Source organism: Triticum dicoccoides, chromosome 7A (assembly GCF_002162155.2).
Source record: "Triticum dicoccoides isolate Atlit2015 ecotype Zavitan chromosome 7A, WEW_v2.0, whole genome shotgun sequence".
Lineage (NCBI taxonomy): Eukaryota > Viridiplantae > Streptophyta > Magnoliopsida > Poales > Poaceae > Triticum > Triticum dicoccoides.
Genome location: NC_041392.1, coordinates 265,241,866 through 265,256,829, shown reverse-complemented (window position 1 = coordinate 265,256,829; position 14,964 = coordinate 265,241,866).

Here is a 14,964-nt window from a genome sequence, read left to right as displayed (position 1 = left end):
ATATCCCAACAAAATATCCATGTTCCAAACATGGAACAAGCTCCAATCTTCACCTGCAACTAACAACGCTATAAGAGGGGCTGAGCAAAGCGGTGACATAGCCAAACAACGGTTTGCTAGGACAAGGTGGGTTAGAGGCTCGACTTAACAATATGGGAGGCATGATAAGCAAGTGGTATGTATCGCAGCATAGACATAGCAAAAGAGCGAGCAACTAGCAAGCAAAGATAGAAGTGATTTCGAGGGTATGGTCATCTTCCCTGAAATCCCGCAAGGAAGAAGAACGAGTCCATGAAGAAGACAAACGAACGTAGCCAATGGATCCTCACAAACGCAACGTTACCGGATTACCGAGAAGAAGTACACCGGAAAGAAAGCAAACAACATAGTAAACAACCACCACATAAACATGGCATGATGCACAATCAAGTATGATGCATGTCCGGTTTAATGAGGCATGGCATGGCAAAGTGCACAAACAATCCTACAAATTAAGTGGAGCTCCGTTGCATATTGACGAAACACCACATTCAAGTTATTAAGTTCGATCTCGTTTATGTACCCAACAATATTAAATGTTGTTAAAACATGGCAAGAGGGTGAAGCAAAGTAAAACTACATATCTAGTCAAGTTTAAATGAGGCCGGAACAACAAAACAACAAGTCCGGAAACTCCTCATGTGCATATTTTAGGTTTGGTACTGTTCTGCCCTAAACACACTTTTAGGGTTGTTCAACATGCAGAGTGAGGCCACCATGTTAAACTAGGCATTTTTCTACCCCATTTACATATAAAGTTTGTTAGATTTGGAGCTACGGTTAATTAGTTATGAATTAAATCATTTTAGCATGCTATTTGAGCAAATTTAAACAAACATCATTTTAAACATTTTAAACATAGATGAAAGTGGCAAATTATTAATCCACACAAAATTTTAAGCAAGTTTCATATATTAAGTTTTTACATGTGATGCATGGTTGGGAAGTTATTATATGCATGTTGCCTAGGGGGTTTTCTGCAAAACCGACAGCCTCGGGATAATTCAGAAAAACGTCCTGACAGGAAAAAAACACATAGGCCGAAACTGGCAGGCCCGAAGGAACAGGGAAACGAGAGGGCTCCTCACCCATGGGCTCGGCCCAGTAGGAAGCAGAGGACGTCGGATGGGGCAGAAGTTGGCCCGGCCTGTGTGAGGCCCATGCAACACTGGATCCGGGCCTTGAGTGCGGGGTCAACGCGCTCGGTCTCCTCGAGCACCCGCTCGATCAGGAAGCAGGGGCGGCGGCTGCCGCGTCAAACGCTGGCAAGGGGCGGTGCAGAGAGGATCGGCGAGGAGCGGGATCCAGCCTGAATGGATGCGGGGCGGCGCGGGCTTCCCAGATCTGCCAGCAGGGAGGCCGGATCGGGAGACTGGCGGCATATTCCAGCGACGGCGGCACAGATACGAGGCCATGGAGGCTCTGCCGAAAGAGGCAGAGAGAGATGAGACAGGGAGGAAAACGAGGAGGGAGGAAGGAGAGGGGCGGCCTGGGACGCGACCTGTGGGGCGCCGGTGACAAGGCGGAGTACGACAGCGGCGAGGTTCCGGCAAAGACGAGGACCGGCGATGAGGGTGGAGCGGCGCTGGATTAGGTGGCGCGGGGAGGAACCAGGGGAGCGGCGATGGATGCGCTCGGGCCCCGATGGGCTTCCAGGGTCCGATCCGGGTCTTGGCGGGCCCGCGGGCTTCGCGGCGGCGCGGGGTGACCAGGGATGACGTGGAGGCGGGGGATTGGACCCTGGGCGGCGGCGCTGGTGGCGGCTCGCCCGCTGGGGCAGCGCCAAGTGGCGGCGGCGGGTTCAGGTGGTGCGGGAAGCGAGGTGGAGGTGGGAGGAGGCTGGTGGCGCACTGAAAACAGGGAGGGATTGTCTGTTGCCAAAAATGGAAGGGGTTTCCTTTTATAGCTAGGGCTAGGGCAAGAGGGGGTTAGGAGGGGTTTTAGGAGCGTTTCGGTGCCTCCAGTCGCGATCTGACGGTCCGGAATGAAGAGGGGTTTAGGTGGACTGCAGGTGAGTTGTGAAAAAGAGGTTGGGCTGAGATGAGAGGAGAGTAGTGCAGCCCGGCAACTATTTCCGGAGACCGGAAACGTCCGACGTTTGACCGGCTATAATGCCGCTATAGTTTAACGGTTGGGCTATCAAACGAACTCCGAATGCGAGGAAACTTTACAGGCGGTCTATCTACACTATAATAAGACCACATGCCAACTTTCATCCCATTCTGAGAACATTTTCTGGCCACTTATAAAATAATATTTCGGACATGCCACGGGCGCGTGCAAGTGTGTCTGGGCTCAGAACGGACAACGGAGAGAACGAGGAGGCCGGGACGGATGCAAGTTTTGAAAACATGAAGATGAAATGCACATGATGACATGACAAGATGCAACACGCAAGCGAATGACATGGCAACGCCAGCGAATAACTTGAGGACACCTGGCACATCGGTCTCGGGGCGTCACACATGGGCACCAACATCCGTTTCAGCACAACTTTTCATCCTCAAACTAGTGGCCAAGTCGAGCGTGTCAATCAAATTCTCGAAGATATGCTCAGGGCTTGCGTTATCTCCTTCGGTATGAAGTGGGAAGATTGTCTTCCATATGCCGAGTTCTCCTACAACAACAGCTTCCAAGTGAGTTCGGGCAAGGCCCCAATCGAAATTCTTTATGGCAGGAAGTGTCGTACTCCTCTTAACTGGTCAGAGACTGGTGAACGTCAACTTCTTGGCAATGATTTGATCACAGAGGCAGAAGAGATGTGCAAAGTCATTCGTGATAATCTCAAAGCAGCGCAATCGCGTCAGAAGAGCTACTATGATAGCAAGCATCGTGACTTGGCTTTCGAGATCGGAGACCATGTCTACCTCCGCGTCTCTCCAGTGAATGGTACTCGTCGCTTCGGTATCAAAGGGAAGCTTGCCCCTAGATACGTGGGTCCTTTCAAGATCGTCAGCAAGAGAGGCGATCTCGCCTATCAACTTGAGCTTCCCTCCAACTTTGCAAATGTGCACGACGTGTTTCATGTCTCTCAACTCCGCAAGTGCTTCAAAACCTCTGACCGCACCGTCAACTTCGAAGACATTGATCTCCAAGAAGACATGTCTTATCATGAGCAGCCAGTTGCTATTCTTGAAGAAACTGAGTGCAAGACTCGCAACAAGTCAATCAAATAGCATGGAACAATCAAAAATTATAGATACGTTGGAGACGTATCACCCGTTGACGCAGCTACTAAACAGGATGAATGGGAAGATGGGCAGGTTAGCCCTGGTAAACAGGCCACGCACGAAGACTCAGAGGACAGTAATTATCTTCCGCTCTCCAAGGATGGGGTGAGCCTCGGCACTGAGGATTTCATCGTGCCCGAGGAACCTCTTGAGCAGGAGCGCTTCAAGCGCCAGCTAATAGCCACTGCAAGGAGCCTGAAAAAGAAGGAGCAGTAGCTTCAAGCTGACCAAGATCTGCTCAACGATAAATGGACCGACGTCCTAGCAGCCGAAGAATACGGCTTCAAGCGCCTAGACAAAAGCTACCCGAAGCGCAAATTGCTACCTCAGTTCGATGACAAGGCACCGGAACACATACCACCATCGCGCAATGTGGCTGACCGACCACCACGTGGTCGGGATAAAACGACAACTCAAGCTGAACACCAGCCCGCCCCGCCTCATCGCAAAGGCAAAGGCAAAACAGGTCACGGTCATACATTTGACCTTCGGCAGGACCTGAAAAACAAAGCAGGACGTACTAGATCGATCTACGGATCGCGAGGACGTGCCTCGACACGCGACGACGACCGTCTATTTGGACGTGACAAACCTAGTCATACGCAGGCTGAAAGCCGCAGACAGACTCCATCAGAGCTACATCGCGATGTGGCCCGATATAGAGGCGCCGCACACCCTCATTGCTTCACTGACGAAGTCATGGAACATGAATTCCCAGAAGGGTTCAAACCCGTGAATATAGAAGCATACGATGGAACCACAGATCCTGCGGTATGGATTGAAGACTTCATCCTCCATATTCATATGGCCTGTGGCGATGACCTTCATGCCATTAAATACCTCCCTCTAAAACTCAAAAGACCAGCCCGACACTGGCTGAACAGCCTGCCCGAAATTTCCATCGGGAGCTGGGAGGACTTGGAAGAAGCCTTCCTTGACAACTTCCAAGGTACATATGTTCGACCTCCGGATGCTGATGACTTAAGCCATATAGTTCAACAGCCTAGAGAGTCCGCCAGGAAATTCTGGACTAGGTTCTTAACTAAAAAGAACTAGATCGTCGACTGTCCGGATGCCGAAGCCCTAGCGGCCTTTAAACATAGCATCCGCGATGAATGGATCGCTCGCCACATCAGCCAAGAGAAGCCAAAGTCCATGGCAGCCCTCACGGCACTCATGACCCGCTTTTGCGCGGGCGAGGATAGTTGGCTGGCCCGTAGCAAAAACAATGCAAGCGACGTCGGCACCCCCGAAGCAAAAAATAGCAACGACAAGTCTCGACGCAACAGATACAAGCGTCGAAACAACGATGACAACACCGAGGATACGGCGGTCAATGCCGGACTCAGTGGCTCTAAGTCCGGTCAGCGGAAGAAGCCGTTCAAAAAGAACAATTCGGGCTCATCCAGCTTGGACCGCATACTTGATCGTCCGCGCCAGATTCACGGCACCCCAGATAAACCACCCAATCATACCAACAGAGATTGTTGGGTCTTTAAAAAGGCCGGCAAGTTAAATGCCAAAAGCAAGGAGAAGGGATCGCAAAGCGAAGATGACGACGAGGAGCCCCGGCCACCGAACACAGGGGGACAGAAGAAGTTTTCCCCTCAGGTCAAAACGATGAACATGATATATGCTACCCACATCCCCAAGAGGGAGCGCAAGCGTGCGCTCAGGGACGTCTACGCGATAGAGCGAGTCGCCCCAAAATTTAATCCATGGTCATCATGCCCAATCACTTTTGATCGCCGAGATCATCCGACCGGTATCCGTCACGGCGGTTCAGCCGCACTAGTCCTGGACCCAATAATTGATGGGTTCCACCTGATGCGAGTCCTGATGGACGGTGGCAGCAGCCTCAACCTGCTCTATCAGGATACAATGTGCAAAATGGGCATTAACCCATCACGGATCAAGCCCACAAAGACTACCTTTAAAGGAGTCATACCGGGCGTAGAGGCCCGTTGTACGGGCTCAATCACACTAGAGGTTGTGTTCGGATCTCCGGACAATTTCCGAAGTGAGGAGTTAATCTTTGACATCGTCCCCTTTCGCAGTGGCTATCATGCACTGCTTGGACGAACCGCATTTGCTCGATTCAATGCGGTGCCGCACTACGCTTATCTCAAGCTGAAAATGCCTAGACCACGAGGCGTCATAATAGTTAATGGAAACACGGAACGCTCCCTCCGCACCGAGGAGCACACCGCTGCCTTAGCGGCAGAGGTACAGAGTGGCCTTTTCAAGTAGAACCTTAATTAGGCGGTCGATCCTCCAGACACTGTCAAGAGAGTCTAAACCATTCTGCAGCACGACAGCTCGGCTCGTCAAGAGCTCAACTAGCAATTTGGCCTCCGTCTCAGTCCCGACCAAGTGACGGCAATTGTACCGCGCGTACATAACTACGCACTAAAAATACCATGGACACGGATGGAGGCATAACCAGCTTGTGATCCGCAATACGGCTCGACCGCCCTGGACACACATACTTTCACTACTTCCCCATTTCCTTTTTCTTTCTTCTTCAGGTTTCTTTTTTACAAGCCTTTCCTGACGGCTTGACCATCGATTCCTTACGAAGGATAAAAACACCAAGACGACAAGAAGCATGGACGTATGGGGGAATCTTTAGGTAGTTTCTTTAACAACCCCTTTACCTGTTTTCAGGACCCACATGCAGCTCTTCCTTGGTTAAGGCATAGTAAATAGCCTTCTGCTTATTGCACTACTTGTATACATGCGCTTCAATACACCAATGAAATTATAATAGAAACAGTTTTGCGGCCCAAAATTTACGACTCTAGCTTACTACTTGTTCTTCTCTTTCTTCCTTTTTGTCTTCCCTTTTCTGGTAACTCTATCAGATAGCACCTGTACACTCTGGTGCATTTCAATTTGCCAGGGGCTTCATAGCGACCCACAACATGGCAAAAAAAGTCCGAACACTTTTACAATACAATTCGGCACCCCGAATTTAACACTATATGCATTGGCTCTGAATCATGTCTTTGGTCAATAGTTGGGTTGCCCGGCTCCTGTGCTTACTACCTTCTGTTCCGCTGTATCGGCTTGGGTAGTAAAGGGAGAACTACTACGATTGTGCCTTGGTTTACTAGGTTGAGCACCTCAGTAGAGAAAGCCTAAAACTGACTATCATGATGCAGCGAGAGCCGGTCGGCTCTTCGGAGGTCTCAAATCCTTAGAGATTTTTTCTGCATTACGTGAGGGATTGGTACTTACCCGATCAAGTGTTCACATCATCCTAGTCCAGATACTAGGGGCTGCGCCTATATTTCTATTGTCAAACTCCTATGGCTAAGTGAGGGTGCTAAAGCCGCATAGTCCGATTGCCTGGTTCGTCACGCTAAACACCTCCTTCAAGGACCAAACAATTGGATCAAAAGTGTTTAGATTACATCCCGAACACCCTCGTATTTCCTATGTGGGGGCAGAAGCCGACGACTAGCCAACTCTCAGATTTCACATAACACGGCCGCACAGGAGGAGAATTTTTTTAAATAATAAACATTATATTACATAACGATTTTGTTTCATCATACAAGGCAAAGACAACATGAATTTATTCATTCGAAAATAATGTCTTGCGCACATTGCGTTGCTACAATGCGACACCCCTCTAGGACATCTCCAAAATACCGCTCGGGCGTGCGGTGCTCCTTGCCCTCTGGCGGCCCCTCGGTCGTCAGCTTGACAGCGTCCACCTTCGCCCACCACACCTTGACGCAGGCGAAGGCCATGCGCGCACCTTCAATGCAGGCCAATCTCTTGACGATGTCCAACCGAGGACATGCGTTCACCAGCCGCTTCACGAGCCCGAAGTAGCTGCCGGGCATAGCTTCGGCAGGCCCCAGCTGGATTACTAAATCCTTCATGGCCATCTCGGCCACCCTATGCAGCTCGACCAGCTATTTTAGCTGATCGGTGGAGGGCACGGGATGCTCTGGCACAAGGTATTGCGACCAGAACAACTTCTCCGTTGAGCTCCCTTCTTCGGCTCGGAAGAACTCTGCAGCGTCGGACACACTGCATGGCAGATCTGCAAACGCCCCTGGAGAACTCCGAATCCGGGTTAGTAAGAAATACTTCTTCTTCACATACATACTTGCTTTGCATACTAAATGCCTTACCCGCCACAATCTTCTTGGCCTCCTGGATCTCCTGGAGGGCACCCTGGGCTTCAACCCATGCTGCTTCCGCGCTTTGACGAGCCTTGGCGAGTTCGGTCTCTCGAGCCGAAACATCGCCCATCAGGGTCTCATACTTCTTCACAGCATCCTGGAGCTCTTGCTGAACCTTGTTCAGTCGGGCCTTAAGCTTCTTACGAGCGGCCTGCTCCTTGACCACTTTCCCCTCGGCTTCGGCCAGGGCCTTTTTAAGGGTCTCGACCTCGGTCGTCGCCCCTACACATATCATGACATTACGGTCAATATACATCACCTATTCTTTACGAATATATAACGAGTCATCACATACCTTCCTGGTCTTCCAGCTGCTTCCTTGCTTGGCCGAGCTCCTCCTCGGCCTGCTCCAGTCTCTGCTTCAGGCCGGAGACTTCGGCAGTGTGTGACATCGCGGCTAGCAACGAAGCATGTTTATTCACACCAGACACATTTTAGTTAGTTTCCTGCGAAATTTACTTGATCCTCTGTCCGGCATTTCTTTCCGAACACCGGACAGTGTCTCAGGGGCTACTATCTATATTGGGATTTTCCCTGTTATGCTGCTTACCTCAAAACCTGTCAGCAGGCCACTACAGGCTTCGGTCAGTCCGCTCTTGACGGACTGAACCTTCTCAATCACCGTACCCATAAGGATACGGTGTTCCTCCATAATGGAAGCGCCTCGTAGCGCTTCGAGTAGATTATCTGGTGCCTCTGGTTCGACAGAGGTCACCGGTGGAACAGGCATACCCCCTTCTTTCGAAGGAGATTGTTTGTCGGATTCCGGAGCCGCATGGGTCTCCGGAATCGTATTCGGCTGGGGGCCGAACTGATCGAGGCCCACGCCCTTAGTCGCCATGGGGATCTGCTCCCCCATGTGTCCGGAAGCCGAGGTCTTGCCTCCTGGCACCACCATGGCGGCCTCCTAAACCTCTCCCTGGCCTGGGAAGGTCCTTTGGGACAGCACCTCGTCGTCTTCCTTGGCCTTGGGAGAGTGAGCGGCCGACAGCGTCTCGCTGGCCATTGCCTTTGAATCCAACGAGCCTCTTGATGAGGATCACTGGGAGTTGTCATGGGCCAGACTGCAATAACATGATTAACCATATTAATACCATAAAGTGGAGAGGCCGGATAAATAAACGAGTGCAGGTTCTTAGTGCTCACAATGCGGCCAGGGGCTTGTTCCGGGGCCTTCGCTCCGGGCTGCTGACGACATCCCAGGCGGAGTTATCCGCGAGAGGGCCTTTCCCCTTCTTGGGTGCCTCTGCCTCCAGACTTGTGGAGGCTGCCCTCTTCTTCCTCCCCTCATCAAGGGGAGAAGTGCTCTCTTCCTCCTCCTCATCGTCATCTTCGCCGGCGGAGGAGCGAGTCTTGTCTTCCTCCTCCTCATCGTCATCTTCTTCTCTGACGCCTTATAGGGCGCCGGTACCAGCATCTTCGCCAGGCATGGGATGACTGGTTCCTCAGGTAGCGGAGCCGGACACCGAATCCGCTTCGCCCTCTCCATCCATTCCTGAAGAAGCAATGATAATAAAAGTTCAGATATCCTCCTGGAAACAAGCAAGTAGAGGATGCGTTAAAGACTTACCTTGTTGGCGGGATGGTTAATGTCGTGCCTGCGGTTCGCGTCTGTGGCTGGCGGTGTCTCGTTGCCCTTGAGGAACAACTTCCAGGCATCTTCGTGAGTAGTTCCGAAGAGCCTCTCCGAGGTTTGGTGCTTCTTCGGATTGAACTCCCATAGAGGGCGGCTTCGGCTTTGGCATGGGAGGATCTGGCGAACCAGCATCACCTGGATTATGTCGACGAGCTTGATGTTTTTATCCACCATGCTTTGAATGCACGTCTGCAACACTATCAACTCGTCTGACGAAGACCAATTTGGGCCCTTCTCAACCCAGAAGGTGAGTCGCATTGGAGCGCCGGAGTTGAATTCAGCAGCCGCGGCCCATGTGGTGTCGCGGGTTCTGTGATGTAGAACCACATTTTCTGCCATTCCTTGACAGTCTCCATGAAAGTACCTTTTGGCCAGGAGACATTGGTCAGCTTTCTCACCATAGCGCCTCCACATTCCGCGTGCTGGCCATCCACCACCTTCGGCTTCACATTGAAGACCTTGATCCACAGCCCGAAGTGGGGTTGGATGCGGAGGAAGGCCTCACACACGACGATGAACACCGAGATGTTGAGGAAGGAGTTCGGGGCTAGATCATAGAAGTCTAGCCCGTAATAGAACATCAGCCCGCAGACGAAAGGGTGGAGTGGAAACCCTACCCCACGAAGGAAATGAGGGATAAATACCACCCTCTCGTTGGGCTTCAGTGTAGGGATGACTTGCCCCTTGGCTGGAAGACGGTGGGCGATTTCCTTCGCCAGATACCCGGCCGCCCGAAGTTCAGTGATGTCCTTCTCCTTGATGGAGGAGGCCATCCACTTGCCTTGACCTCCGAATCCGGACATGGTTGAGTGCTTGCTCGAGTGGGGAGAGATGAGAACTTGGGCGCTAGAGCTCAAGAGTGGAAGCAGAGGAAGAGAGAAGGCATGGGAGAAGAAGGGGAATCCTTATCCCTTTATAAAGGAAGTGAATATCGAACGCCTCCCCACTCTCCTTAAAACTCGCCTATTCCCGAGGGCTGTGTAAACGGCACGGTTGGATTACCTGTGCCCGTCTTGATGAGAATCCTGTAATAAGGGGGCACGATCTCTGCTTTGACAAGACGTGCCAATGGAAACCGCATCTCAAAACGCGGAATGGCAGACAAAAACGGTTTGATATAATGACCGGACAGACATGATGACACATTGCAAAAGTTGTCAGCAGATGGGACTCGTGAAATATTATATTCTTTGCAGTCATGTGTGGTAATTGTGTTGCAGATTCGGACACATTCGTTTTATCCAAAGACTATCTTGGAGTATTCGGAAAGGGGAACCCGCCTTGCAATGCCGAAGACAATCTGCGCGTCGGACACCTCGTCATTGAAGCCTGGTTCAGGGGCTACTGAGGGAGTCCTGGACTAAGGGGTCCTCGGGTGTCCGACCTATTGGATATGGGTTGGACTGATGGGCCGTAAAGATACAAAGACCGAAAACTCTACCCATGTCCGGATGGGACTCTCCTTGGCGTGGAAGGCAAGCATGGCGACCAAATATGAAGATTCCTTTCTCTGTAACCGACCTTGTGTAACCCTAGATCCCTCCTATGTCTATATAAACCAGAGGGCTAGGTCCGTAGATATATCATCATAATCATAGTCAGACAGGCTAGATTTTTAGGGTTTAGCCATTACGATCTCGTGGTAGATCAACTCTTGTAATACTCATATTCATCAAGATCACTCAAGCAGGAAGTAGGGTATTACCTCCATACAGAGGGCCCGAACCTGGGTAAACATTGTGTCCCCCGTCTCCTATTACCATCGCTCCTAGACGCACAGTTCGGGACCCCCTACCCAAAATCCGCCGGTTTTGACACCGACACGGGCCTTAGAAGGCCGAAAGATAACACGGGCTGGAAACGGCCCAACTGAATCATGGGCTGTTAATGGGTATAAAGCAAGTTAAATGTATATTATGAGCCAAAGTCACTACGAGCCGTTAAAGGGCCTAAAGAAACAAAAAGCCTCATATGGGCCAAAAGTGAGAACGGGCTCGAATTATATTGGACTGCCCACAAGACGTTAATGGGCCGGATTCGAAAAAGCCATAACGGGACGTAAATATATGTGCACATGCCGTTAACAAGCTTTCGATGGGCCGACTCATTAACCTTTGACCAAGTCAAACGGATTGGCCTTTTTAACCTAAATGGGCCACTGTTGGGCCGGGTCACGTGTCGACGTATCATAGGCGCGTTCCATCCATTGTAGGGATGACATCTGTCCCAACGCCGAGCTGACACATGGAATCATTCGGCGAATGAGAATTTTACACATGGAAAATCCCCATTGGTCCGGGCTGCTAACGGGTTATCGAATCCAAACCGGAACCCGGTAGCTTAACAACGACCCATTACGGTGGATGTCATGTGTCGGTCACCCTTGGCGAAAACACTTCCATGACGCGCTATTTTTCATCATGGAAGTGGACACTTCCATGATGATAATTTTGGTATTGTCATGGAACACTTCTACGACAACACAGGTATGACTATCTTGATTCTGTCATAAAATCATCATGGATGTACTTGCATGACAGAAAACATGACCTACTATGACAAACATGTATCATCACAGAAGTGCTTTTTTGTAGTGATAGTAGATATTTCTAGATTTCTCTTAACTTTATTAGTCCATGTTGCAAGTGAATCTGTACCCAATCGCCAAGCAAAGGGTGATGCCTTTGGAGGTGAGCTACTCCTCCATATATTATTCCGACCCTCCCTAGTACCATCAGGACATATGCTTGTGGATGTGACCATCGAATTACAAGCTTCATCACTAGCTAGCTTGTATGCATTGCGAACCGAGACATGCCACTTTTTTAGGAGCCCGGGCGACAAAGTCTTCATCCAAACGTGGTGAGAGCTTGATCTTATGAATTTCCACAACATCCACTGGCAGAAAATAGTGCCTTATTTGTTCTATGTCCCACGTACCATTCAGAGAAATGAGTTTGGAGACCCATTTTAATCGACACCTCCCCTTAGTAGTAATTAAACCACCCAAGGGTTTCCGCGCTATCCAGCGATCATGCCAGATACGAACACTCTGTCCATTGTCGATTCTCCACACCATTCCTTTTTAGGAGCTCTAAGCCATGGATAATAGCCTGCCATGCACTACTAAGGAAAATCCTAGCAGCAGCGCGGGTTTTAGGCCTATCAGTAGTGCGGGGCGATGCGCTACTGATAAGGCACTACAACGAACGTATAGCAGTAGCGTGCCTCCGCCCATGCTACTGCTAAATCGACTTAGTAGTAGCGACTTCCCGGAGGAGCGCTACTGGTAATTAGTAGTAGCGCTTCTCCCTGCCCGCGCTGCTACTATTATTTCGTATTTTTTTATTTATTGTTGTATTCGTACACCTTTACACAAGTTTTCATACAACAGGAATTTAGAAATTGTTTTTACATCATAATGAGTTATTACATCACGGGGTGAAAGAACTGTGGACTAGTTTCAAGTGGATGGACATCCACTTGAAACTAATCCGCGGTTCTTTCACCCAATGATATAATAAATATCATCATCATCATCATATCATTAACAACTTATCATCATAATACATCATTGTCATATAACACCTCCTCAAGATCATCGTTTTCATCAATGAGACATCACATAGCAAATTGGTCACTAGTCGTAATCACAAGTATTCCTCATCATCAACTCTAACACATTGTATCACATAATAAACATATTGTACCTCATAGGACCTACTACATTCTCTTAGGACCTACTATATTCTCTAAGATAAAATAGCAAAAAACAAGATAGCCCCTGACTCTCCATTATGGAGAATGGAGATTATCCTGTCTCCAATTCTTGCCTTTCGCTTAATGTTACTTCCAAGAACCTCCTCGCGAATGTCCAAATATTTTTTCCATTCTTTGATGAGCATGTGTTCACCGGTTTTAGAAATCTGATATGCACAGGTGAGCTCCTTAGATTGACCTGGCTGTATGTTCAGAACTGCAAGGTGACCATTCTGATACATCAGATGAGGCACACAATCCATCGGGATTTTCTGTTGAAAAACATAGTAATAACTGCGTAGTTAGCAATGATGTACTAGTTTTAGAAGTATGCAAAAGATGGACTGATGTCGTAATAGTAAAAAATCTTACCAGGGTATCTCCATAGAAGTTACCGTGGTTCAACACGTGCACTAGTGGCACGTATTCACCATAATTTGGAGGAGTTCGATAATAGGTATTGTAATTCTCAAGATAAGTACAATAAGCAATCAGATGACTTTTCTCCTTATAAGTTAATTCGGAGCCATCGGTGTAGTGGGTTTTGTCTACCATCTTCTACACATTCTTTGAAAATTCAAAATAAGCTGTCAATGGAAATAAGCTGTCAACTATTTTGAAATAAACAATATAAATTAGTTAATAACTATGTTTGAGAAACTCACATTACGGTAGAATCGGAAGCGTATCAACAAGGACCCAAATGTCCATATTGTCTTGTTCGATGTCAGGATCACCAAGATCCATGGTGACAATCATACCCTCATAAAAACCATACATTTTGCAAAGTGCTTCCCAATTTTGGCAACCAAAATGGGTTACGCTCTGAAAATTGTATAGATTTACTTCAAAATCGATATCATGATGGGTCCTTAGGTGTATTTTCTTTGTTTGAAAATTTTCATGGTCTTCAAAACCCATCCTCTCCAAGACATAGCGTCTTGCATGGCATGGGATAAGCTAATCGAATTGTAAAAGATGAAAATTAGACGTTGAAATAGTTGAAGTCATGCTTAATTACGAAAAAAACACTTGTCGTTGTTGCGTACCGTTTCAACATCGAAGGTCTCCTCGAGCTTAATGCTGAAGCGCTGATCTTCGTCCAGCTCAACGAACCTGTCGCACATATCTCGATCGTCGTGGCACCAGCTGCACTCCCTTAGGAGATTGTCGTCGTCCGAGTACGACATTTCCTACGTCCATAATTCAAAGATTAAACTTGTAAAATTAAATATATGTACTAAAAACCTAAATTAGATCATTATTTTTCGAGAAAATCCAGGCCACTCGATATTTCCTACATATTCTAGCACAAGTCATGCCAGAATTCACGAAAAAATCCGGCATGACCTTTGCTAAAAAAGGACATATCGAGCGCCTGAAATTTGTCGGAATGGAAATTAATCAACACTCCGGCAAAACATAGGCCACTCGGAGGTGTAAACTGAACATGAACGGCCACTTGGGCAACTACATATTCTATTTGAGCAACACAAGATATACATGGATATTTGGCTGGTCTCACCTTAATGTCGGAGGGGGTCGGTGACGGGGACGACGGCGGGGATGATGGAGGGGCTCCTTGATTTCTGCAAAAGCAAAAACCGTATAAGTTATCACTAATACATCCCGAATAATTGCTTAAACTAAAAAATAACAACAAATATGACATGTTCAACTAGTTTTATTAATTCAACTAGTTCTTACTAAATATAAACTTACTATAAATAAAAAAACTAGTTCTTTCTAAAAATAAAGTAGTTCAACTAGTTATATTAATTATCTTACTAAAAATACATTAGTTCTATTAATTCAACTAGTTCAACTAGTTTATTAATTTACTTACTAAACTAGTTCAACTACAACTAAAGTAGTTCAACTAGTTTATTAATTTACTTACTAATTATTTTAAACACTTACTAAAAACAGTAAAAATAAACTACATTATACAATAGTTAACTAGTACCATCACTACTACTAATTAACATCTACTACTGCTAAAAATCATTATCTATGAACCCTAAATTAACATGTACTACTACTAAAAAACATCTAGTACTAACTAAGCAGAGAGAATGAGGGTGGGGGAGGGGTGGGGGCT